A 23,825-nucleotide genomic window follows, 5' to 3' on the forward strand; every position below is an offset into this window, starting at 1 on the left:
CCATGTGAAGCATATGATAAAGTTGCAATGGAGACACAAGAAAGCAGTTGTACAAATGGAGATGTTTAACATGTTTCTGGAAGATAGGGATAAATATTTTAAATATTTGTTCACAAATTAATTTATGTATTTCCCAGCCAGAATCTGGATGGATAACCTACCAGATATTAAAACATGTTATAAATTATTAACAATCTAAACTTTTGATATTGGGATGGGAATAGGAAGCATATCCATGAAACAGACTAGAAACTCTGGAAACTAGAAGTTAATAGATTTAGTTAATATTCAGCCACCTGAGTAACCATCAGGTCCCTCACTCATATCAAACCCCAAAATATATTCCATTGGATTAAAAATTTGAATATAAAAATGATATCATTAAATTCACTTAAGGTATTCAAGGAATTATGGGATGGGATGATTTCTACACATGCTACCTGAGGCAGAAAACCCAAAATTATTTTGTTTGTTCATTAGAGGGAATAAAAACTTTAGTATGCCAAAAGAAAAAAACCCTGAAACAAGATCGGAAGTCAGTTGATAAACAGAGAAAAAATTCATGTAACATATAAGACATGAACAACTCTTATAATAGATAATCCTTGTTTTGAATGAACTTGCCAATAGGATAGTGGGTGAAGAATATGAATCAGTTCATGTAAGGAGAAATAAATGGCAGTGAATGTGAGAAAGAAAGGCAATCAAATAGGTGCATATTAAAATTAGATACTTTTTGCTACCCAGTTAGCAAATTTTTTGGTGTGTATGGCTTTTGTGGAGCTCTGTGGCAAGGACTTTCATATAGGAGGGGAGGAGACAAGCTTTCTACCAAGCAGTTTAGCAGTATGTCCCAAAACCCTTAAAAGAATTCATCCCTTCATCCTGGTGATTCCACTTCTAGGAATTTTTCCCAAGGAGACAGTTAAAGCTGCAGTCAAAAGATTTCTACACTAGGATGTTCATCACAGTGTTATTTATGAAGGTGAAAATTTGGAAGCAATTTAAACCCCCAGTGATGGGGAATGAGTCATTTGTATGAGGGTGCACAGCTGACCCTTAGGAACTTTTTGAAGGATGCTTAGTCACAGGGAGACGTCAGGATCCAAGGCTTGAATGAAGAAGGCAGGAAAGATGGAGGGGGAGCAGACCCCTGGGAAAGAGCCAGGGGCCAAAGCGAAGATGGGGATGCACTGGCAGGGCAGACCGGACTTAATTTTGTTCAGATTCCCTTCAGCAAATTTTGGTTGAGTGGGTACTGGGCCTAAGGAACTGACATTTAGGCTTGATTTGGAGAATGAGGTTCGGGTGGGCTGAGCCAAAGGCAGGCTCCGACCCAGGGCGACAGAGCTCACACTGCCATGGGTGCTGGGGCCGCCCAGGCCCCTCCAGATAGGCCTCCGCTCAGGGACTCCACCTCTCTGCTGGCCACTCAGCCCTTCCCTGGGAGCTGCTTATCCCCACCTTCTCCTCTCAGTGTGCTTGAGGAATTGGGGTTCAAAACCGAACAAAAAACTCAGGTTATACAATTTTAAAATGATTAAAAAAAAAGAGAGAAATTCTGAATATAAAACTTTTTAAAGGAGGGAGGGGTAGAATTCTACATAAAAGCAAACACATTATGTATGTGTATATATAGGGAAAAAACTGGAAGAAAACATTGCAATGTTGTTTCCAGTGGTCAATAAAAGTATGGGAGATTTAATATTTTTCTGTATTTTTTCTTTAATCAGCATGGGCGACTTTTTAAAGAGCTTTATTAAGGTAGACATATGTATTATAATTGATATATAATGCACACACATTCAAAGTACACAATTCGGTAGGCTTTGACGTATGTATAAACCCGATAAGCACCACCCATGACACCCCACAATCAAGATGATGACATATCCACCACCCCCAGGAGTGCCTCATGCTCTTTGTAACCTCCTCCTCCATCCCTCCCCACCCCATGTTCCCTGCAAGGCAACCACTGGTGAACTCACCATCACTATTATTCAATTTACATTCCCTAGGATTTTATATAAATGGAATCATATAGTATGTACTCCCTTTGCTGGCTTCTTTCAACCTGTAAATGTTCTGTGGTTCATCCACGGAGTCGTGCATATCAGTTCATGCCTTTATATTGCCTAGTATTCTATTTTGTAGGTAGAGCAGGGTTTTTTTAATAATCCAATGAACTACTTAAAAAAAAAAAGAAGTATAATTGACACACGATATCCTATTAGTTTTCAAGTGTACAGCATGGTGATTGGATGTTTTTATACATTACAAAATGAATTAGTTTTCTAATGAGGAGAATCCCCATTTTCCTAAGTGTGCCCTGAGACTGGGTCGTGATGTGGAAGTGGGATTCCTGTTGCCTGTCCCTCTCTTGGGGCCCTTTTCTGGGCCTGACCCAGTGACTTCAAGCGCAGCAGTCTGGTGATCCCAGAGAGGCTGTGTGCTATCGTTTGCCAAACAAAAGGCTTGGCCAACCCTTTGAACGCTTGTGCTGTGTATGGTCAGAGTCTTGATTTTGGTTGCAAGGAGACTGAGTGCTGGTCAACAGACATTGTGAGGAATCGCCCTCGTGGTTCACCTCAGTCCGAGAGCTCGAGAGAGCTGTGCTGAAAGAGCTTGCAGTCATGTCACAAATGGGTGCTGAGTGTGTGACTGCACGTGCCACACACACCCCGGCTCTGCTGCTGCCTATTGGTGGCTGGCCTGTGGGCGTGTCACCCATGCATGGCTGACTGCTCTTTCCCCTGCTCCTGTCCTCTGTGCTGGGCCCTGTGCAGGCCCAGCTCTGGCACCCTGCAGCTCTTGTCCTTTACTTGCACAAAGCTGATGGCCTCCTCCCTCTGCTCCCAGTGATTGTCATGAGGTCTCCCCTACCCCCTGGACTAACACAAACTAGGCAGCTCCTCCAGGACTCCAGACTCCTCATATCTCAGGACAGCCCTGCTGTCAGGCATTGCTGGTCCCTGTCAGCCTGGTGTCAGGCACTGGTGTGCTCCTGTCCCATTCATTGCCACACTCATCTCCAGGGGTCCCAGGAGGTGCCTCTGATGTGCTCAGGAGCAGGTCCACCGCAATGTTCTGTGCTGGGCCCAGAGGAATGACCTAGCCACTCCTGGTTCCATGCAAAAGGGGGGCAGCCCCTCCCCCACACTCTACCCCCTTGTCCCTGGGCCCGAGTCTCCTGGGGTCTTTCATGTCATGTCCTATTCTGTCTTTCCAAGTAGGGCACAGACCCAGTCCCTGGCCAAGCCTGGAAATGGACACCCCCATCTTGCTGTCTCCTCTTCCCCCTGTTATTTCTCTTCCCTGAGTGCCCCTAGGCCAATTCTTTTACCATCAGCCCCCAAGCTGTTTGATACCCTGGACCAATAAGGGAGCTGATGCCTGGAGGTCAGGCTCTCCTACTCTGGCTGCACCCCTTTGCCCACCAAGCACCTGCTGATGGCCAGACACTGCCCCAAGGGGCTGAAGCCATCTTTCCTACCTTGCTCTCTCAGGGGTCTTAAATTCCAGGGATGAGGTTGTCAAAAAGGAACTAGGAGGATGGGTGGCTGGCTGTGCAGAGCTCCTCTGGAGGGTGCTGACTGATGGGCACATGCATCAGGCATCACCCCGCTCTCCCTGTGGGGCCATCCTGTTTGAGTGGAGACAGTAAGAGGGCTGTTGGTGGTGGGGGCCTGTGTCTCCTGCCCTCTAGAAGGCAGAGGAAGGGACAGACTCCTCTCTCCCAGCAGGGACTCATATCTTTTAAATAGTCTCCTTCAAAGAGGATGAGAACAAACAGTAGATCTGCCTGGCCCGCATCCTGCCTGGGTAATCTCAGAGCCACCACAGGCCGCAGTGACAGGACCCAGCTGCTGTGATCTGGGGTGCGTGGGGGTAAGCCTGGAGCCACAATGTGCTGTTCTGGGGGGAAGCTCTCGGGGACTCAGCCTGTGGACATCTTGGTCACTGTCGCCCCATACCACGTGACAGTGCCTACTGCTTACCCCGTGCAGGAACATGGTGGGGTCAAGAGACTGTGGAAGTAGCTGTGGGTGAGGTGGCCTTGGGGAGCAAGTCCTGGCATCATGGTGGCCACCTTTACCATCGGGGGTGGGCAGCAGCCTGCTAAGTTTCTCAGTGGGCCCTTCCTTGTGCATGAAGATGCCCAGATGTGCTTTTATGCATGTTTAGGTCAAGGTGTCTGCATGCACGTGGGTGCCACCCTGCATAGAAAGGGGAGACGTCCCATTGGAAACCTGGCTCTGTGATGCCTCCTGCATGGGGTGGAGGTTCAGAGGGCACCTGGAGTAAATGTCCATGCTGCTACTGTTTGAACTGGCTGGCTTGCTGTGTGGTGCCGGAACAGGAGGAGAAGAATTCCAGAACCACAGTCACCTGGGCTGTTCAGCTTGTGCCTCTTCCCCCTGGCACATTTCCTGACTTTGATTCCTGGTTCCTGACCTCGAGTCAGGCACACAGCATAGCCCATCAGTCCCACATTGGTCAGTGGGTCACAGGGAGTGACAAGAAGATAATAAAAGTGTGCAGTACAGAGCCGACTCTCCAGCCTGTTAACAGGGTACAGTTATTCCCATTCTTGTTGAGAAGGCTGGGACTCAGAGGTGTTGAGTGACTTTCCCCAGGTCATGCTGCTTCCGGTGGGGCTAGGTCTGCCCCCGTCTGTCTGTCACTAAACCATGTGCTCCCCACCACACCCTCTGGGTCACTGCAGGATCACCGGCTACAGGCCAGGTGCTTTGCTGAGGGTTTCCACGTAGCTTAGTTTATTTAATCCTCAAAATATCCTGCAAGCCAGGCTTTGTTCTGATTGTTTATTCTGATTATTCTGAGGCTCAGAGCATGTAAATGGCTTGTCCAACCACATCCACTAGTAAGGTCTGCTTCTTCAGTTCTCAGTGCCCAGGCCTGCCTTTGATGGGGGGTGTGGTCCTTCCTAAGGGGCTTGGTGTCAGGCCCTTCGAGTCTGGCCAGTGTTTCTGTGTCGAACCACTTCTGATGCTTGCCCCTCCCCTCCCTGCCCTTGGGTTCCAGCCTTAATACACCCTGTTCTCCAAGCATCCCTGTGTGCCGCAGGCCGCAGACCTGAGTCCTCACTGCCCACAGGCCACTCTTTCCCTTCCTCACCCCCGGCAAAACGATCTGTTCCTTGTTGTTTCCCCTCTAGCCCTAGCGCACCTCTACTACAAGCTGACCACAGAAATGGGGTCTGCCTCTCCCTTGCACTGAGATTTCTGGAGGGTGGAGACTGTGTCTTGGTCACATGGAGAAGAATAACACATAAGAGGTGTTCAGTGAATGGGTTCTGCATTGGATGGAACTGAGCTGTTAGATGTAAATATTCTCCCTTCTTTTCTGAGCTAATGATCTTTTTGTTTAAGAAGGGGGTGAGAATTTTCCACATACTGAAATGGGTCTTGATGGTGAAGAGTAATACAGGTCTCATTTGTAACTCCAGATTTTAACTCCTTGATTGTGTACTCAGTATATGGTTGGATGTCTCTAGAAATTCATAGAGTTCACACTTGGGCTCATCTCTCAGCGGTGTGATGGCTGAGGGGGCCAGAGGCAGCACATCCACGTCCAGGTTCCACTGACAGGCCTGAGGACCACTGGCCCTGGGCTGATGGGTGGCTAGTGGGTGCCTTGCGGCCTTTCTCCTGGCCCCTGCTCCTGGGCACCTCAGGAATGAGTCAGAACATGTGCAGCGTGGGCTTGCGCGGGTGGCAGGGAGCCCAGAATTAGCTCAGCTGCATTTCAGCAGGGCTGCAGCCGGGAGGGGGCGGCTGTGCCAGGATGGGGGCCCGAGAGGCAGGCAGCCCTCTGTGCATGGGAGGCTGGCCTTCAGGAGCCATCACAGTCCTCAGGGCATGGGGGAAAGCCTGCTTCATGCCTGGCCCATGCCCAGTTGTAGATGAGCAGATGGTCCAAGGTCGTGCTGCCTCTCAGTGGGGCTAGGTCTGCCCCCAGTCTGTCTGTCAGCCCCAGCTGGCACACCTGAGACAGGCGTGGAGGCCAGGTGACCCCCGAGGAGTCATAGCCATCACCAGGCTCACTGTCCACATTCTGGCCACACACTCAGGCAGGCAGAGCCAAAACGAGCCTGCACTGGTCCTCTGCCAGCCAGCGTGGCCTCCTCCTCTGTCTGCAGCTCTTTCACTCTGTGAAAAGTGTCTTTTTGTTCAAAGGGAGGGAGTGGTTAGCATGGGTGTTTTAACAAATGGCCAAATGCTTTGTTCTCCCTTGCCCCTTTCCCCGCTCTCTCCCATCTCTGGCATAGGTATGTCACCTGGACACCTGTGGTTGTCACCAGAGAAAACAGGGCAGCAACACTTACCACTCCCATTGCTTGTTAGGGCATAGCACACAACCAGGTTTCCTGCCTCCCAGGGCTGGGGAGGGGCCTGGCACTTGTGTCGCTACCAAGTGAGTCATCTAGGTGGACCAGTAAAATATTTAATCACATGTGTGTCATCATTGTTCTAGAAAAAACATTTTTAAAGGTTCTGGTATGCAGTATGGGCACACGATGTTAGTGCCGTGGTCTTCCATTGCCACACGAAGCACCACGAGCTGAGTGATCAGTGTGCTTGGGGTTTCCGTAACACAGCTTTGAGGCTGAGCAGGGAGTTCTGCCTGAGAGCATGAGCCTGGCCTCCATTGCCAGCGTTCGTGTTGGGAGGCCACCGCGGGCCTGCTCTGGGGTGCGGCCAAGAATGCAGTAGGGGATCAGCAGGTGCTCTTCCTTCTCGTCCTGGCACTGAACTGCCAACCCCATCAATGGTGGACCTGGGATCTCAGGAGAGGTGTGTTGGGACCAGCACACGAAGAGGGAATCCTCACCTATGAGAGTCTGTGAGCAGGGACCATGCTCTGTCGGCTTTGGCCCTTCCGTTGTCTGGCCTAGCGTCCTATAGGTGGACATCCAGGACTCTCAGGAAGTGCTTGTGGGCTCCCCACCTTTCCACATCCCTCTGTGGTACCTGGGCCAGGCCCTGGGAGCATTTGTGCAAAAGGCCCCATGAATCTGGAGGAACCCTCCCTATCGCTAGAGCCATCTGTTTTTCCCCAGGCACAGCATGCACTGAGCAGTCATGTCTGGGCCCCACATTAACTGCTAGGTTGGCAGGGCCAGAATGAATGTGCCCTTTTGAAGGACAAGGTACCAGAGGCCTGCAGAGCGGAAGAGATGTACCTGTGTTGGGAGCAAAGTCACAAGCATAGTGGGCTACCGGCCTCGCAGTTCAGCACCTTGCCCAGGTGCCAGCTGTTCACCTACTACCTGGCATTGTCCCACTAGGACATCCTGCCAGGCCACACCCAGAACTCTGGGTGTATTGACCCCGTTGATGAGCCTCCAGCTGGGGAATCTTAGGGCAAGAATAGATCCAGACCTTGGACAGTTTACAATTTTCAATTTTCCAAATGTGAACACTGAAACAGAGATGAGTGAAATAATTTGCAGTAGGTTGAATGTTGGAAAGAATCCTTTGGGGAAGAATTTTTAAAAAATCCCAATCAAGGTTTATAAATCTCTGCCAGCAACACTAGTGTGGTATTTGTATAACAGCTGCTCTTCACATCGAGTTGCCTCAGGCCTGGGAAGTTAGATATATACTGCTGTATACTCCACTTTCTGACAGCCACATGCACTTTGAGGACAACTTCTCAGCCTGTCCTGAAAAATAAAAGGTTTGTTAGATTTTTCTGATCCTCTGTGCCCAGCAAGTTCTTTGGACCTGAGTCCTGAACTGTCCCTTTTACTCAGAGGTCATTGAGTGCAACCTTAGGCTAAATGGTTGATTTGCATCCCCTTGTTTAACCCTCCTATCAACCCCAGAGAGTAGGAGCAGCTATGAGCTCCACTTTGCAAAAAAGAAAACATACCCACTGGGGACAGACCCTTACCAGGGCCACCCAAGCAAACGGACCCAGGCCTGGCCACTCTAAAGCCCACACTCGGCAGGGAGGAAGGGACACTTTAACTCTGACCTGCTTGGCTTCGGGGCTGTTTCTTGTTTGGAGGGGGGTTGTTCATTGTGAGCCAGAGCTGACTTTGGTTCAGGGGGGTGGTCCTCAGAGCGGTGGTCTGGGAAGCAGGGAACTTCCCAGAATACATTTTCAAAGACAGTGCTGCTTCTGCTGTTCTCAAAAGACGTGTGGGGTACCCTGCCTGAGGGCTGGTTCTGGCCCACAGTCCCCTTGGTGAGAGGTCTATGAAAATCTGCTTCCTGCAGGTAAGAGCAGCTGCAGAGGGTCATGGAGCAGAGGGTTGTGGTGCCAGGCTGGCAGGGAGGGACTAGAAATCCCCCAAGCGTGAGGTGGGGGAGAAGAACACAATGAAGACGACAGCATTACTGATTGCTTGGTGTTGTATGAAGCTGGAGGGTTGCAAATGCACACAAAATGCAGCAGTTTCTGCCTTCAGTATTAAATTACCTCTTTTTGAAAGCGGCCAGAACCCTGCTACCCATTCCTTTTGTTTTTGTTTTCCCTCTATCGCTGGCCCTTTGCCATGCCCACTGATGGGCTTTGGACCTGGGGACAGGCTCTGTGAGATTACAGGTGGCTCAGGAATAGGGTTCTTCTGGCTGAAAAGGAGCCAGGGAAAAAGAGCAGCTGGCCAGGTGGCCTGGGTGTGCTACCAGATGGAGTGTTCAGGGCTAGGCCCCTGTTCCCCTGGGAGGCCAGGTCAGCCTTAGCATCAGGTTTCAATGGGCCGGTGGAAGGAATGTGCAGGCGGGAGGGAGCTCCATTTAGCATGGCTGGTGTTTGCTCGTGTCATGCAGGCTGGCCGCACATTTAGTTCACATTTGCACATTTCGTGAACAGTGGTTGGATGACAGTTGCTTGGGTCCAAATTACATGGAAACATTCTGAATCTCCTCTGGGATCCTTTATCTAATAATCATGACTGCTTTCTCAGTCATGTAGTAAAGATTTTTCATACCTGCCCACCTCTGTTAATTTATAGCAATCACATTGCACAGCTGTTACATGTAAATCAGACGAAAACTGAACCAAATAAAGAAAGTAATTTTATGGACAAATAAAGACCCTTTGGGAAGCACAGGGAATCTAATGTACATATAATAATGGAAATGTAAGGATTTGCTATTGCTCTCTAGAGCTCGAGAATACGAACTTCATGGTGTGCTCAGAACCCTTACACAGAAATTGCCTGACAGCCCTCTGCCAATCTCTGCTGAATCTTTACCGGAGAGTTCTCACAGGAGTCTCTGAGGGAGCAGTGTTTCTGAAATGCTGATTCACTGTGTGAGGCTTAAAATCAGGACACATTTACACAGCCTCCACCCTTAGTGTTTGCATTATGCTTTTAAACTGTTGGGAAAGACAAATTTTGAGCAGTAGGCCTTTTCTGTGTGGACCTCTGAACCTTTAGGGTTATTCTGGCAAGTTATACAAATGAATATAGAGACTCAGTCCAGGCTGAGTGAAAATAGGTGAGGTGTAGATGAAATTAATTTCTGTACACATGGACTTTTAGTGGGAGTTGGGAGGCTCAGCTTACTTCTTAAGTGCAGACCTCAGCCTTTTGTAGAATCTGCATGTTGTTGCTCCACTGATGGAGGCCGTGCCAGAATGGGAAGGTCACTGGATCTGTGAGCCGCCTTGGCAACCTGAGCCTTGGTCTGTTGTCCAGGGCGAGTGGCAGCTTGTACCAGGGAAGGGAGGGACAGATCTTCCAGGCGTTTTTCCTGATAGCCATTCACACTGATAAGGTGAGTTTGAGTTTGGGTTTTTATTTGGTCTGATAATCTTTCTGCCTACTTATGAGTTGCTAGGTTGATAAGCCATCCGCAGGCTGTGGATGGGAGAAACTGTGGAGGCATCCAGCTGGGTGGTCAGGAAGGACGGCTGGCCTCTCCCCAACCCAGACCCCTGTTTGCTGTGCCAGGAGCAGGCATTTGCTAGAAAAATAACATTTGTTGAAGGGTTGACTTAGTCTGTACCTGCAGGAATGGCATCATGTGACCCATTCCTGCCCCACAGCTGAGAATTTGGAATTGTCCAGAAGAGACTCAGTACTGGAAGATGACCTTAGGGCTTGGCCAGAAAAATGAGGGGAGGAGGTCCTCTTACTCTGGCCTTCAAAACTGCATGTTATCTACCTGGCATCAGGGATGAGGACTGGCCTCATGTTCCCATGGGTTTATCTGAACGTACACATTTTACTCCTGATGCCTTGCCAGATTTACACAGGTGTTTAGTGTCAAAGCAGTAACATTTTTTGCTTCAAGAAAAATTCCATCATCAGTCTTTTTTTTTTGGTCTTAGGGTAGGTAGTTCATCTTGCAGTCTCTTCCACACAGCCGCCAGCCACCTTTTAGAATATAATCACACTTCTGATGCCAGCCACAATACAGTAATACATATTGGATTTATTCTTCTTTCCTAAACAATTTTGATGTTGGACAAATTATATGAGGCAACTGTTTTCAAGAATGGAGCAATACTCGGTGCAGGGCTGTGATCCAAGTGGAAGCATGTGAGGCAAGCTCCATGTTCATCTTGGCTTTCTCTCGAGGAGGGAGTGTCTTTGAACAACGTACAGGGAAGTGGACACGAACAGAGAGCTGAGGAGAGGAAACAAATCAGGACTTGGGGGTGCTGGGGCAGCTGGAATTTGTGGGGCAGGATATTGGAGAGGAGGCTTCTGAGCAGAGAAGGGACTTCAGAAATCTTCAAGGTGGTCCCTTAGATTCTTGCTGTGTTTACTAAGTGGTGCTTACACAGGACAAAACTCTGAGGCTGTGCAGAGAACAGCCACTGGGAAGCAAGTAGTGAACTGAACAGAGATTATGGAGGTCACCCGGTGCTGGAACATGTAGAGTTCTAACCTGCCGGAATGAGGAGACCTTACCAACACCTTAAGCATTTGCCTGAGGCCACAGAAAGGCCACACTTTAGGAGTGGGGTTACTGTAGCTTAGATTAAGAACCACACTAAACCCACTGTAACAAAACCTGAAAATAAGCCTCATTTTGATCAAGATGATATGCCAGGTAACTGCAGAATAAAACTCAACACTATTTAAACAAAGTATTATCTGCACTATTCAGAATACAATAAAAAAATCATTAGACATGCAGGACAGTGTGACCAAAAAGGAAGAGAAAAGGTCAGCAGATACCAGCCCATACCAACATAATGTAAAAACAGATAGGAATTTCAAAAGAGAAATGGAAATTTAAGAAACAACCAAATAGAATTTCTAGAACTGAAAAATACAGTATATGAAGTGAGAAATTCATTGGATGGATCTAACAGCTGTTTGGGCACTAGAAGAAAATATCAGTAAACTTGAAGCTAGATCAATAGAAACCATTCAAATTGAAGCACAGAGAGGAAAAAATATTGAATTAAAATGAAGCCTCAGAGACATGTGAGAGATAATATCAAGTAGTCTAACATATATGTAGTTGGAGTTCTAGAAGAGAAGTTGGGGCAGAAAAATATTTGAGGAAACCTCCTCAAATTTGATGAGTAAAATCTCAACTTACAGATTCTAGAATTTTCAGGAATCCCAAGCAGAGTAAACTCAGAGAAAGCCACACCTAGACACACCAGAATTAAATTGCTGGAAACAAACGATAAAAATAAAATATTGGAGCAATCAGAAGTAAGAAGATATATTACATAGGGGAACAGAAATAAGGATACAGCTAACTTCTTATCAAAACAATGCAAACCAGAAGACAATGAGACATCATCTTTCAAGTTCTAAAAAAAATCCTTCAAAAATAAATGTGAAATAGAGATATTTTTGGGTTTACAAAGTTTAAAGAACTTACTCCCTGCAGACTTGCAGAACAAGAGTCATTAAAGGGAAGTCCTTAGCCTGCAAGGAAATGCCACCAGAGAGGATATGGATCCATATTAAGAAATGAAAAGTGCCAGAAATGGGAAATATGTAGTAAATATAAAATAATTCATTTCTCTTTTTAAAATTTCTTTAAAATAGTGTTTTAAAGCAAAATAATAGCAATTTATTGAGGAATTTCTAACATTTGTATCAGTAAAATGTATGACAAAGACACGAGAAGGGTAAATGAAAGAATACATACAAGCAATAGAGAAAAATCAATAAAAACAAAAGTTGGTTCCTAGAAAGATGAATAAAATTGATAACTCCCTAAGAAGACTAATCAAGAAAAAAAGAGGAAACCAAATTGCCAATATCAGAAATGAACAAAGGCCTATTACTATGTACATTACAGACATTAAATAGGTAGTAGTGGAGAATTAAGAAGTTATGTCAGTAAATTTAGCAAATTAGCTGAAATGGATAAATTCCTTGAAAGACATAAATTACTGAAATTGACACTAGAAGAAAGTGAAAACCTGAATAGCCCTAAATTTGATTTTTTAAAAAATTGTAATGAAAAGTTTTCTCACAAAGAAAACTCTAGGCCCAAAATGGCTATACCAGTGAATTTCAGAAAACATTTAAGGAAGAGATAGCATTAATCTGACACAAACTCTTTCATAGAGGAATATGAAAAAAGAAATACTTCTCAAATAATTTTATGGGGCCAGCATAACCATGATTTTAAAAAAAGGGAAAGTTATGAACCAGTATTTCTCACGAATATAGGTAAACACAAAATAGCAAAATGCAGCACACTGAATACAGCAATATATAAAAAGAACAATACTTCATTACCTAGAGGGGTTTATCCCAGGAATGCAAGGTTGGTTTAACATGCAAAATTCACCACATTAATGAACAAAAAAAGAAAAATTATATGATCTATTCTGCAGAAAAAAACATTTCACAAAACTCACTGTGTATTTATGATTAAAAACTCTCAGTGAACTCAGAATAAACGGAAAATTCCACAATCTGTTGAAGGACATTTTCCAGAAACACACAGCTAAAATCATTCTAAACTGTGAAACAGTTGATTAGGAATAAGGCAAGGAAGTCTGCTTATACCACGCTGTGTAGCACATACTGGAAGTCCCAGTCAGTTCAATAAGGCAACAAAAAGAAAAGGTAGAAAGTTGGAAAGGAAGAGATGAAATTATCTTTGTTTGCAGAAGACATAATTCTAAGTAATCTATGCAAATGCAACTAGAACTCTTAAGTAAATTTAGCAAAGCCATAGGATATGTGGTGAACATGCAAAAATTAATTGTATTGTTATATGCTAGCAAGAGTAATTGGAAAGTAAAATTAAAATATCAGTCACATTGTGCCAGCACTCTGCTTGGAACCTTGTGAAGGCGTCTTTACTCAGAATACAGTTCAAAGCCTTGCCCATGTGCTACAAGGTCCACTTGCTGTGTCCCTTGCTCCCTGTAGCACTCAGCCTGTCTCAGGTCCCTCTGTGTTCTCCACTGGCTCTTTCTGTGCACTCAGGGCCCTTGAGTTTGCTCTGTCCAGTGCCAGCACACTACCAGCCCATACCCCATGGCTCAGCCCCTCACTCCATTCAGGTCTGCTCAGCTGTCATGACCTTCTCAGAGCAGGCTGTTCCGGACCTCCTCATATAAGAGCACGTCCCTTCCCTCACTTTGGTTTGGAAAGCCCTCCCTACCACCCAGCGTATTGGATATGTTTGTTTATCGCCTCTTTTCCTCCTTAGGATGTGAGGACAAAGATTTTGGCTATCATGGTTGTTGTTCACTGCTGAATCTGCAGTGCCAAGCTTGGTGCCTGAAACTCAGCAGTAGTCCATAATATTTGTTTCATGAGTGAGAACAAAATGTAGTGCTGATGGGGATGAGGCCTGGGAGTTAACATACTGAAATCAAAGTCCAAGGGTAGGCTCTTGAGTTTGCATTTATCTTTTAAAAGTTCTTGCTTATCTTTTGGAAATCTATGTAATTTTACTGTGAAAGAAAAATGTTACTAGAAATTGTGATGTCTTGCCAAGGCTTGAGGCAGGCCATGGCACATCTGTAGGGCACTCCATCATTGGGAAAGTGCTTTGCTGGGCACTGGTACACGGGAGCCACACAGGGACCAGTGCTATGGTGGATAGGATGACAAGTTTGAGAGATTCGGTTACCTGCCAAGGGCGGTACCAGCAGCTGAAGGCAGGAGTCCTGGATTTCAGCCCCTGTGCCTTTCCACTGCACCCCATGGTGGGAAGCAGGCCTGTAACAGAGTGTTTGTGTGGTCACTATGGGGAAGGCAGCCCCTCAGGTTTGATCTTTAGGAGGTCAGATGTTCTGGCATCTCTGTTTTGTGTGCATGTGCAGGTGAGTCAGCAGGTGGAGCAAAGTATTTCCCAGATATTCAAGGCCTGTTTTAAAAGCAGGATCTGTGGGGACGGAGGCCAGGGCCAGCTAGCATCAGTCAGGCCTCAGCTGTTTTCACTGTGTAAAGGGACACACGAGGGCACATTTGGGACAGGGGCACAGGTCTCGGAACTCTAAGTCAAGCACCCTCCAGGAGGGTTCCAACCCAGAGGCCTCTTGCACAAAAACAATTGCCGCGGGAGTGACTGGGCAGAGCCGTGGGTGCACGGGGAGGCTTCCTGTAGATAGTTCTCAGGGAAAGAGTGAGTGAGGGTGGACCCAGGGTAAGGGAAAGGACTGCAGTGAGCTCATGTGAGGGTGTGTAAAGAAGCAGGTCCCATGGTGCCCACTTGAATGCACTTGGCGTCTGCTTTCTCTGTGCCCCACACTTTATGACTCACTCTCTGTGGTGATCATTTTACCTGGTCCTCCCCGTGTGAGGCTCGCACTCCACTCGAGCTGACGGGAGCTCAGATTATCGCTGACAGTTGGGACTAGAGCGGCTCGGGCTCCCTTACATCAAGCTGTTGAGCTCTGTTTTGCAGGTGGCATCCTGAGCGCCAGAGATCAGACAAGGGAGTGCCACCTGGACTGGGGACGGGGGCCAGGAAAGCAGGACTTCTGACTGCAGCCGGCAGTGTTTCCAGTCCCAATACCACATGCCTGTGTGGGTGCATCGGGATAGTGCTGGAAAGAATGTTTATTTCCTCATAATGTAGTGATGCATCAGAAATAAAAATTACAATCAACTTGGAGAACAATTATAGGGTGAGGCATGTTAAGAATGCTTAGCTCATTCTCAGAGTTTGGGGCTAATAGGAATACAAATACTTTTCATTGTTGGTGTATTGCTTTAGGAAAAAAAATCTTCCCTTGGTTTAAGCATTTGTTGTCATTTAAAACCCCTCTGGCCCACATGCCAGCTGAGGCCTGGCTTCTTCCTACAGATGGAATTATTTCACAGAGCGAAGCATGATGTCCTTTCTTATACTTCAGCATGAAATTATAAGAAGACCCCTTTAGTTTTTCCCTAGATGAGTTTTTTTTTTAAGTAGGAGGAAACAAAATGGATTTTAAAATCAAGTAGTTCTGAAAAGTGATGCATCCCACAGGTGGGCATTTGGTAGGTTTAGCAAAACTGGTCCCTCAGCCCACCTGATCGTCATCACCAGGCACTGCCGTGCTCGCACGGAGTTTGCACAGCACCCGGAAGGTGAGGCTGCTTCTGCCTCAGGCCGTTTGGATTCAGGGTGCTGGCTCTGCCAGTTTGCACAGAGCCCCAGGGCCCAGAGGGAAGGGACTGCTCCCTACCTCCATGCTGTCCTGGAGATTAGATTTCCTAAGGGAGAGAGGCAGAGCCCCTCCACACGGCAGATGGGAGTGAGTGACTGGTGAGTATGGCTCCGTCTTTGCCAATGGGTTAAAGCCCCAGACAAGTTCACTCTGGACTCAATGAGACCGAGAAAATGACAGTGGAACGTTCTTGGGGTGAAAGGGTTATACCCAACTTTATTCCCACAGTGGCAGGCCAGTCACTAGAATCCCGAGCACTTGCATGCAGCAAGCCCGTCTCTGCCTCTGGGCCTCTCTGCCCCTGCAGCCATCTCAACCTCTGCTCTCCTGCAGCCGTGCCACCGTGTTGCCCAGAGCACTGGGCAGAGCTCTTTATAAAGAGTCAATATCAATGTATTGCCCACACAAGTGCAGTGGGCTAGCCGACCAGGACCAGGTGAGAATCCTGACCACAGGAGCTTTCATTTTATCCACACTGGTAAACTTGGGGCTTCTTTGATTGCCTTGGAGAGATTACCTGCAGACCAGGATAGGTCCTCTGGGAGCCAGGAATACTGACCCCATAGATCGGGGGTGATTTCGGGACCCAGAGTTCAGGGAGCAGGCCATGGTGAGTCCCTACAGCTGGTCTTCTCAGGGTATTTCTGCCCAGCGAGTACACCCCTACCTCATGTAGGACCATTGGCCCTACAGAACTTTCCCTCCAACTTGAGGGATGATTAGGCCCTGGCAGTAACTAGGGACCTCTCCCTCACAAGCTCATGCAAAACTGCTTTGAAAACCAAAGCCTGGCTTACAAATTCAGGATTGTGGACAAGGCTGCTCTGAAGATCAGAACACTCATGCCTGTTGCTCCAGAGATGTCTTCCTGGCAACCACACACTTGGGGAGCTCACTTGATATTCTTAAGATAATCTGGGCATGGAGTCCTCCAGTGAAAGGTTTCCACAGTCTTAGGGAAGGGATTTTGTTCTGCTGTGTCAGGGGGCATCACTTGCCTTGTGGGCCAGAGCAGGTGTGAAGGCTTCTGGGGACCCTTCATCGTAGGACTGGCGACACTCGGAGAGGTGAGCCCACTCCCTTGACTACCCATGTCCCGAGTCCTTTACTGATGTTCCATAGGGGTCAGCATCATCTAAATCCCATCTGCATACATTTCAAAGTCACGTTGTAGGGTTGGTGAGCCTCCAGATAGCTAACTCCATCATCCTGTTTGTGGGTCTTTATGATTTTTACATTAAAGAATGGCCTTTGTGACCACCCAGTATGGGGGTCGCTTCCCCCTCCAAAGTTCCCCTTTCTTAGCTGATGTCCACTCATGGAATAGTTTGCCTCGATTGTTCCTTGGTCTGTCTGTGATCACATCTTACTGCCTCAGCTAGCTCGTGAGGCCTATTGAGCAGGGGCTCATTTTGATCCTGATGTGTGCTCTCAGCAAACGTTCATGCCCACTGGTTACCCTCAAGGGTGATGCCCACCTGGACAGGCTTCACCTGGTCTTGCCCATCTGGCCCCTGATTCTGGGCTTTAATAGGGAGGATTTATCCCTCTAAATCAGAACCTCTGGACTATGTCTCTTGTGATTCAGGATGTTAAGGCGTGGAAGGACTCCCTGTGAGCATGCCTGAGTTTGGAGAGAGGGGGCCGGGACTGCCCATGCCCTCTGTGCTGTATAAATAGGATGAGGGTTCCTGAGCTCTGGGGATGGGCAAGCCACTGGTGGGCAGATTGCTTCCTCCCCCATGTGGGACCAGGGCCAGGCATTCCTTTGAGCAGAGCTGGCAACCCTCCCACTGCAGAGGCTCCAGGGCCTCGTAGAGTCAACATGGTCACCGTTTATTGGGCCCTTGCTGTGACCAGGCCCTGTGCCAACATATCTCCATCTAATTCTCAGCAACCCTGGTCCCATTTCATTGGTGAGAGAGTGAAGAGAGGCCATGAGGGGTTACGGAACTCACCCACGGTCATCCCAGAAGGTGGAGCCAGATAACTGGCCCCTTCTCAGTCAAGGCCCCATCCGCTGTGGCAGGTGACCCCAGGCGATCTCTGATTGCTCCCTGTGGCTGGTTTGCTCTCTCCAACACGGCTCTGAGAGGAGGCTCAGATCCCTCCTTGGCTAGGCTTGGGCCCTGCCATCACTTTGGGGTACCAGTCAGGGTGGGACGAGGGTGCATGCATCTCTTGGGATGCCTGCCCTCCCCTGTATTTCATTCAAAGCCTACCTTCAGGCTCTGAGTCCCACCACTGCTCTTTCTCTCCTGGCTCCCCCAGATCCCTTTGGAAAGCCAGGGGGAAGTGGGCACTGGGTGAGTTTGTGGCCTGGCTTTGGCTGCAGGGGACACCAGGGCACCCTGCACACCGAGCCTAGTCTGTCCCTTGCATTCCTGTTGGGTCAACATTTCCCCCACACACACATCCAGGGGCCTTGCCCCAGCCCTCCATCATCAGGTCTGCACAGATTTTTTACTCTCATTTCCTCTTTAGCCATGTTTTTTCCTCCAGGCTGTCTGCTGCAATCCTCTGCTGACCACATCTGGCCCTTTGCCATCCATGCCTCCCTGCCACTGGCGGTGCCACCACTGCCCCTGTTCCTTCACCTGGACATACCCTACCTGTCCTTCGGAGCTTGGTGGCAGGACCAGCTGCAAAACTGCCTCCCCAGTGTCCCAAACCCGGGGTGATCTTAGCTACTGGACCATCCATTAGCACCTGCTCATGTTCTGCCCTAAGGACATTTTTTCTTTCTCATGCAGGCCTGTTTAACTTATTATGTTAGTCTCTTCCCTGAAACTGCAAGGTTGCACATTTTCTCATGTTGCATATTTTTGTCATACTTGGGTGAGTATTAAATATCTTTAACTGTTAAAGAAAGAATTAATGCCTTGAAGTTAAGAGATCCTGTCTCAGCCCTTTGTGCTACCCAGTAGCCAGCATTGTGCTGGGCCCTCGGCCACCTCTTGTCGCTGGACAGTCAGGCTGTGTGAGGAAGACTGGCCACATGGAATTTTGCCAGGGTTGGAACCAGCTGAACCACCTGGCTCCCAGCAGCAGCAGGTGATTAGTGCCCTCTGCCCCCGCTGAGCCTGGAGGACTCGGCCTGCTTGTACACTCAGGTCCCTCGTGGGTTCCACGAGACAGGGTGTGTTTCTGCTGTCCTGGCTTTAGGGGGCATGGTAGCCATGAACTGACACAGGGTTTGTCTGTTTATCACAAGGACTAGATTGTGACTCTACATTTCAGCTTTTGTCTTCCTCCATTTGGAAAAAAGTACCCTTTCCAGCTGAAATTAGTGTATCCTTCTATTTAGGAAAAAAAGGTATTGTCTTGTGTGAAATAGACTTTTGCCATCCCAGGCAGGGTAACAGCTTGTCCTGATGCACTCTGAGCACAGTGGTGGCATTTGTGCAGCTTTTGGCCCTCCTGGTTCATGGTGACAGGACGCAAGACCTCCCTTCCGTGCGCCCATGAAGGCCCCACTCTGTGGGTGCTGCGGAGGAGGCAGCAGGAGAGCGTCTGGTCCTGCTGAGCTCTGGGCAGTGTGGTAGCCACAGGCAGGTGCTGTGGGCCTGGGCAGACCAGGCCTGGCCCCAGAGGTTAGGCCCTCCCCTCCTGCAGGCCCATGTGACCCTAGGCCCAGAGCATGCTGCTTGTGGCCAGCTAAGAGGACTTCAGGTGTCCCCTGCCTGACTGAGGTCCTGAGAGAGCTGGCTGGTCATTCTGGCCCTTGCCTAAACATTGATCGTCTGACTCCACACTGGCACTCATCCTGTGACACCATGCTGTGTCTTGTGGGCATGTCTTGTCTCCCCTGTGATCTTAGGCAAGTGAGGACTCTATTCTCAGATCTCTTCAACACATCCACATTCCTACCAAGTTGACTTGCAGGTGGTCCTTTAAATGGGTGTTGACTGTTTTCTTTTTTATGTGGCAAAAAAAGCAGTCAAATTCCACATTCTAGCCAAGGGACAGAGATAATTGTCCTTCAGCTGACCCCATTGTCTTTGTGTCTTATAGTAGCTAAACCCTAATACAATCAACACTTGATTAGTTATGTTATTCACCTTTTGGGGATTGAATGTAACAAACTGAATCCCGTATTAGGTTCCCTAGCTTCTCTGAGGCTTTGGGGCTCCCCGGCCTACCCCACCGAAGGGGAACGTGTGGGGGCATCATGGTTGCCATGCAACCTGAGTAAGCTGCAGTGAGGGCAGCAAGCTGGCTGTAGCCTCAGAGGGGGCTCCGCAGTTTGGGGCTCATCTGGGACCCTCTCCCTTGTGGGCAGGGGGTTCACCATCTCTCTCTGTTCCCAGTACAGAGCTGTGCACAGGCAGGCACTCGGTAATGTTTGCTGAACAAATTGTCAAGTGGGCGAACCATCCAGAGTTGCCTTGCAGCTCAGAATTCTGTGAACAGCTAAATACATAATTGCTCTACACTCCTTCTCACTTGTTATTTTGTGAGAATGGTAAGGGAAAACAGTAACTAAGCTTAACTCTATCTCCCAAGATAGGTTGAGAAAGTATTTTTCTTTTTCCATTGGGTTACACGGAACATCCCTCCTTGAGAAGTTAAAAATAACCCAAAAAGTTACACCAAACAGAACCTTCAGGGTTTTAATGTTTTGCTAACCTATTTCAGCACAAGTCATGGATTTTTCTGTGTACTCCATGTTATGACTTTGGCTTGCTGCTGTATCAGGGCACCTGGGACAGAGAGATGATTTCTTCAGCATCCATGGAAGAGAAAATGTAGGTGACATAAGGCGCAGATGTACATTTCAGGGCTGTCAGCGCCTTTGCATTTAGCAGCAGAAGGGTAGAAGGAACAGCTCCTGAATTACGCAACAGCTTGGAGGAATCTCAAAAGCATTATGCTTAGTGAGAGAAGCCCATCTCAAATGTTACATACTGTACAATTCCATTTTGGTGACATTCTCAGAAAGACAGGCCTGCCGTGGTGGAGGCCAGATCAGTGGTTGCCTGGGGCTGGGGGAGGCGTGTGTGTGACTGTAAAGGAGCAGCATGGGGGAGGGCCTGGGGGAGCGATGGGACTGTGCATCCTGGCTGTGCTGGTGATGACGGGAATCTCCACCTGTGTCAGAACTGATGGAACTGTGCATCAAAAACAAGTCAGACTTACCATAGGATCATTTGAAAATAAAGTCATACCAGAAGTGGGAGAAGCGTCTGAATTGTAGTCACTGACAACAGGTTTGGGCGCCCTGCTTACTGGAAGAAGGTACCTCTGTGCTGAGAGGCTTAGAAGGCTCCGAAACCCGGGGCTTACTTCCCTGTCATGGTGTCATTGGACTGACAGTCATCAGGACACAGCCCAGGTTGCAGTCTGGTTCTCTCTGTTACATAAAAGATTGTGGCGTTTGCATCTCTGCTTCAGACTTGCCCCGCAGGATGTATGTAGGATGCAGGTTTAGGTGAACATTTTTGGCTACTTGCAGGTTTTCCTTTTCTAAGTGTTTATATGAAATTGATAAATTTAGAATGGTGATTCCTTTTCAGCTGTTAATCTATGCCTTTGAAATATTTTCTTCTCTGAACACATACACGTGCCTAGATCTAGGAATCCATCTTCATTTTCCTCTGCCCAGCAAAGCTGAGTGTCCTGTCTCAGGTAGGGATTCCACCATCCACCCACTTACCTAAATTTGAAACCCAGGGTTGATCTTTGTCATCTCTTCAGGCACCATGTCTTATAGACTCTGTCTCCTACTAGCCATCAAATCAGCCCATTCCTCTCCCCCACCCACCCCCAGCTCTACCCCTCAGCCAGGAATCTTTCTGATACTCGAGTTTCGTCACATCATTCTCTTGCTGAAAATCTTATCATGCTCTCATTATCTTTAGAATAGAGATAGGGCTTAATATGGCTTAAATTAACATGACTTAGTATTCTTGAATCATCTGGCTTTCCTCTGCCTATTTCTTTAGCTTAGTCTCCTTCCCTACCCCCAATCCAATACTCAAACTTATCACAGCGCCTTGAACACATTGTTCATTCCTGTCTGGGCAGAGTGGAATTCCCTGTGCTTGGAATTGTGCCCCCCACTCCCTTCCACACACAGTATTTGGCAAGTTTTCTATTCATCTGTCCATCCTCAGCTTGGGTCTGACTGTCTTTGGGGCTGAACATCTCTCCTTCCTGGCCTCAGCATGCCCCGTCCTACCCTGGCACCTGCCACACTGTAGCAGAGTTTCCCCCAGACCTTTGAGGGCAGGGTGCTCCCTGTGTGATCACCATTGTGTCCTGGGCACACAGCACAGCGCCTAGAGCTAGAAGGTGCTGAGGAAAAATTTTGTGATGAGTGGACAGACTCATCTTAAAACCGCAGACCCAGAGACCAACACGGATTTAATGACCTCGAGGTGCCGATCCCTGGCTTCTGAGTTGATCACAGTGCGGTCAGGGAAATAACTTTTGAAACCCTTGACCCATAATTGTGTTAAACCACACGAGGGGTGCAGATGCCCCTGCGGGAGAGCTCGGGAGCTCCTGCAGGAGTCAGGCCGTCGGGCGCCATCTCACAGAGCTCCTTTCCCTGCCTCATCCTGCCTGGCTCCCATTCTGTAGACTGAGCTCCCCTCTCACACTGGCAGACTGCTGTCCCTGCACTGCAACCGAGTCAGGAGGGCCATCCCACCTGCTTCCAGTGGCTTAGGTAGCCCCAAGGTTTTCCTGCCGCCTGCCGGAACTCACGTCCCCTTGCTGCTGTACGTGGCCACCCTGCCCAGCATCCCAGCATCCCGTGCACTTGTGCTGTTGATTCTCTGCCCTAATTAATGTTAAGCACGGCCCACTTTGGCCCCTGGTGCACTGTTCCTGGCCTGCAGAGTGGTGGGGAGGGGGTATTCCCTCCCTTCTTCCCCTTCCCCCTTCTCTGTCCTCCCTCTACACCTAAACTTGGTTTTGAATCAAAGTTTGGGCACATGTATTGCCGACTGGAATCTACGATGGGTTCTGAAACCTACGATGGTTGTCTTGTGGTGGCCCCAGAGCTCCTGCTTGTGTCCAGCTCCATTTGTCAGGGATTTCTGCTCTGGGGTTGGGGTGCTCAGGTAATTGAGGAGCTAGGCTGGAGGAGCACCTACTCAAACAGGGCCCTGCAGGAGCCTGGGTGGTGGAGGACTGTCTCATGCACGGGGCTGCTCACCACCCCTGAAGTTGTGTCCAGAGCTAAGCTGAGCCTGCCTGCCTGGTCTTGGGGTTCCTTTGGGGAAGTTTTCCTTGAATCTCACAGCCATCAAAATTAGATTGCCACCATACACAAGGGGAAGTGCTGCAGAGAGCCGATAAGCTCTGCTGGCTTCACAGTTGTGCCAAGGGCACCTACCTGTTCTTGTTTGAAGCTTTGTTTGATTTTCTGATTTAAAAACAAACCTCTAGGAGCTGGGGAGTCTCATGGTCTTGCCTTACAGGTACTGCCAGTATGGTAGGGCCCTTGATTTGTCCTGGTCTCGCACTGACCGCTGATGGACAAGTCAGTGACTTTTCTGGGTCTCCATTTTCCTCACTCAGAGAGGTTTAGGTGAGGCAATCCCTCCAAAAGTTGCATTTAATAAAGTTTGTTTTTGGGATGGAAGAGGAGGCACACACGTCCACTTTCCTCCCTCCCGGGGTCCCACCAGATACTCAGGTAAAAATCATAACACTCTCAGTTAACCGGAGCTATAGAGGAACCTCTAGTGGGTGAGAAGAGTTTGGATTGATGAGGAAACCAGAGCAGATGATGCTGCAGCCCAAGACTCTAGAGAGACACCTGAGCCTTTCATGGGGGCCCTGCAGAAGCTCCAAGCTCCACGGGGTCAAACCAGAGAATTAGAAGAGCCCTCCACTGACACATAAGGTAGCCCAGAGTGAACCATGCCTCCCAGATAAAACCCTGAGCACATTCTCTGAAGAGAGTGGGCAGTCTGCCTGGGTAGGCCCCTGGCGTGAGAATCACTGCCCAGTTTGAGATAATCTCAGGCCTCTGAACAGCCAGGAGGGGGAGGAAACAAAGAGAGATGATGCTGCCCAGGAGTGAAAGGCATGCTCTGCGCCCAGAATAAGCTGCCTTGTTTTGGGCAGTTGTGCGACTCGTGGGCTGTCAGCCCGTCAGCATGTCCTACCCGCCCAGCCAGAGCCTTGGCTGGCCCCCCATTCAGAGGAGAGGCCTGAGGGAAATGCATTCTGGCAAAACTTCAGCATTGTAAGGGGAAGGAAAATATTGTTAAAACTTCTGGAGAGAAAAAGCA

The 23,825-nt window shown here is 48.5% G+C and overlaps 1 protein-coding gene across 2 annotated transcripts in view; it reads left to right on the forward strand.

Moving 5' to 3' along the window:
* Nucleotides 1-23,825, forward strand: part of CRACDL (CRACD like) — a 117,715-nt gene that overhangs the window by 13,755 nt on the left and 80,135 nt on the right. Inside the window, exon 1 of one of the 2 annotated variants that reach the window (XM_073239934.1) lies at nt 8,235-9,755. The exons of the other annotated variant lie outside the window; for it this stretch is intronic. The gene's annotated coding sequence lies outside the window, so the exon portion shown is untranslated. Of the gene's footprint in view, nt 1-8,234; nt 9,756-23,825 lie in introns of those variants that run through there. 2 annotated transcript variants of the gene reach the window in all.

The sequence above is a fragment of the Manis javanica genome, chromosome 1, assembly GCF_040802235.1.
Source record: "Manis javanica isolate MJ-LG chromosome 1, MJ_LKY, whole genome shotgun sequence".
NCBI classification, from domain to species: Eukaryota; Metazoa; Chordata; class Mammalia; order Pholidota; family Manidae; genus Manis; species Manis javanica.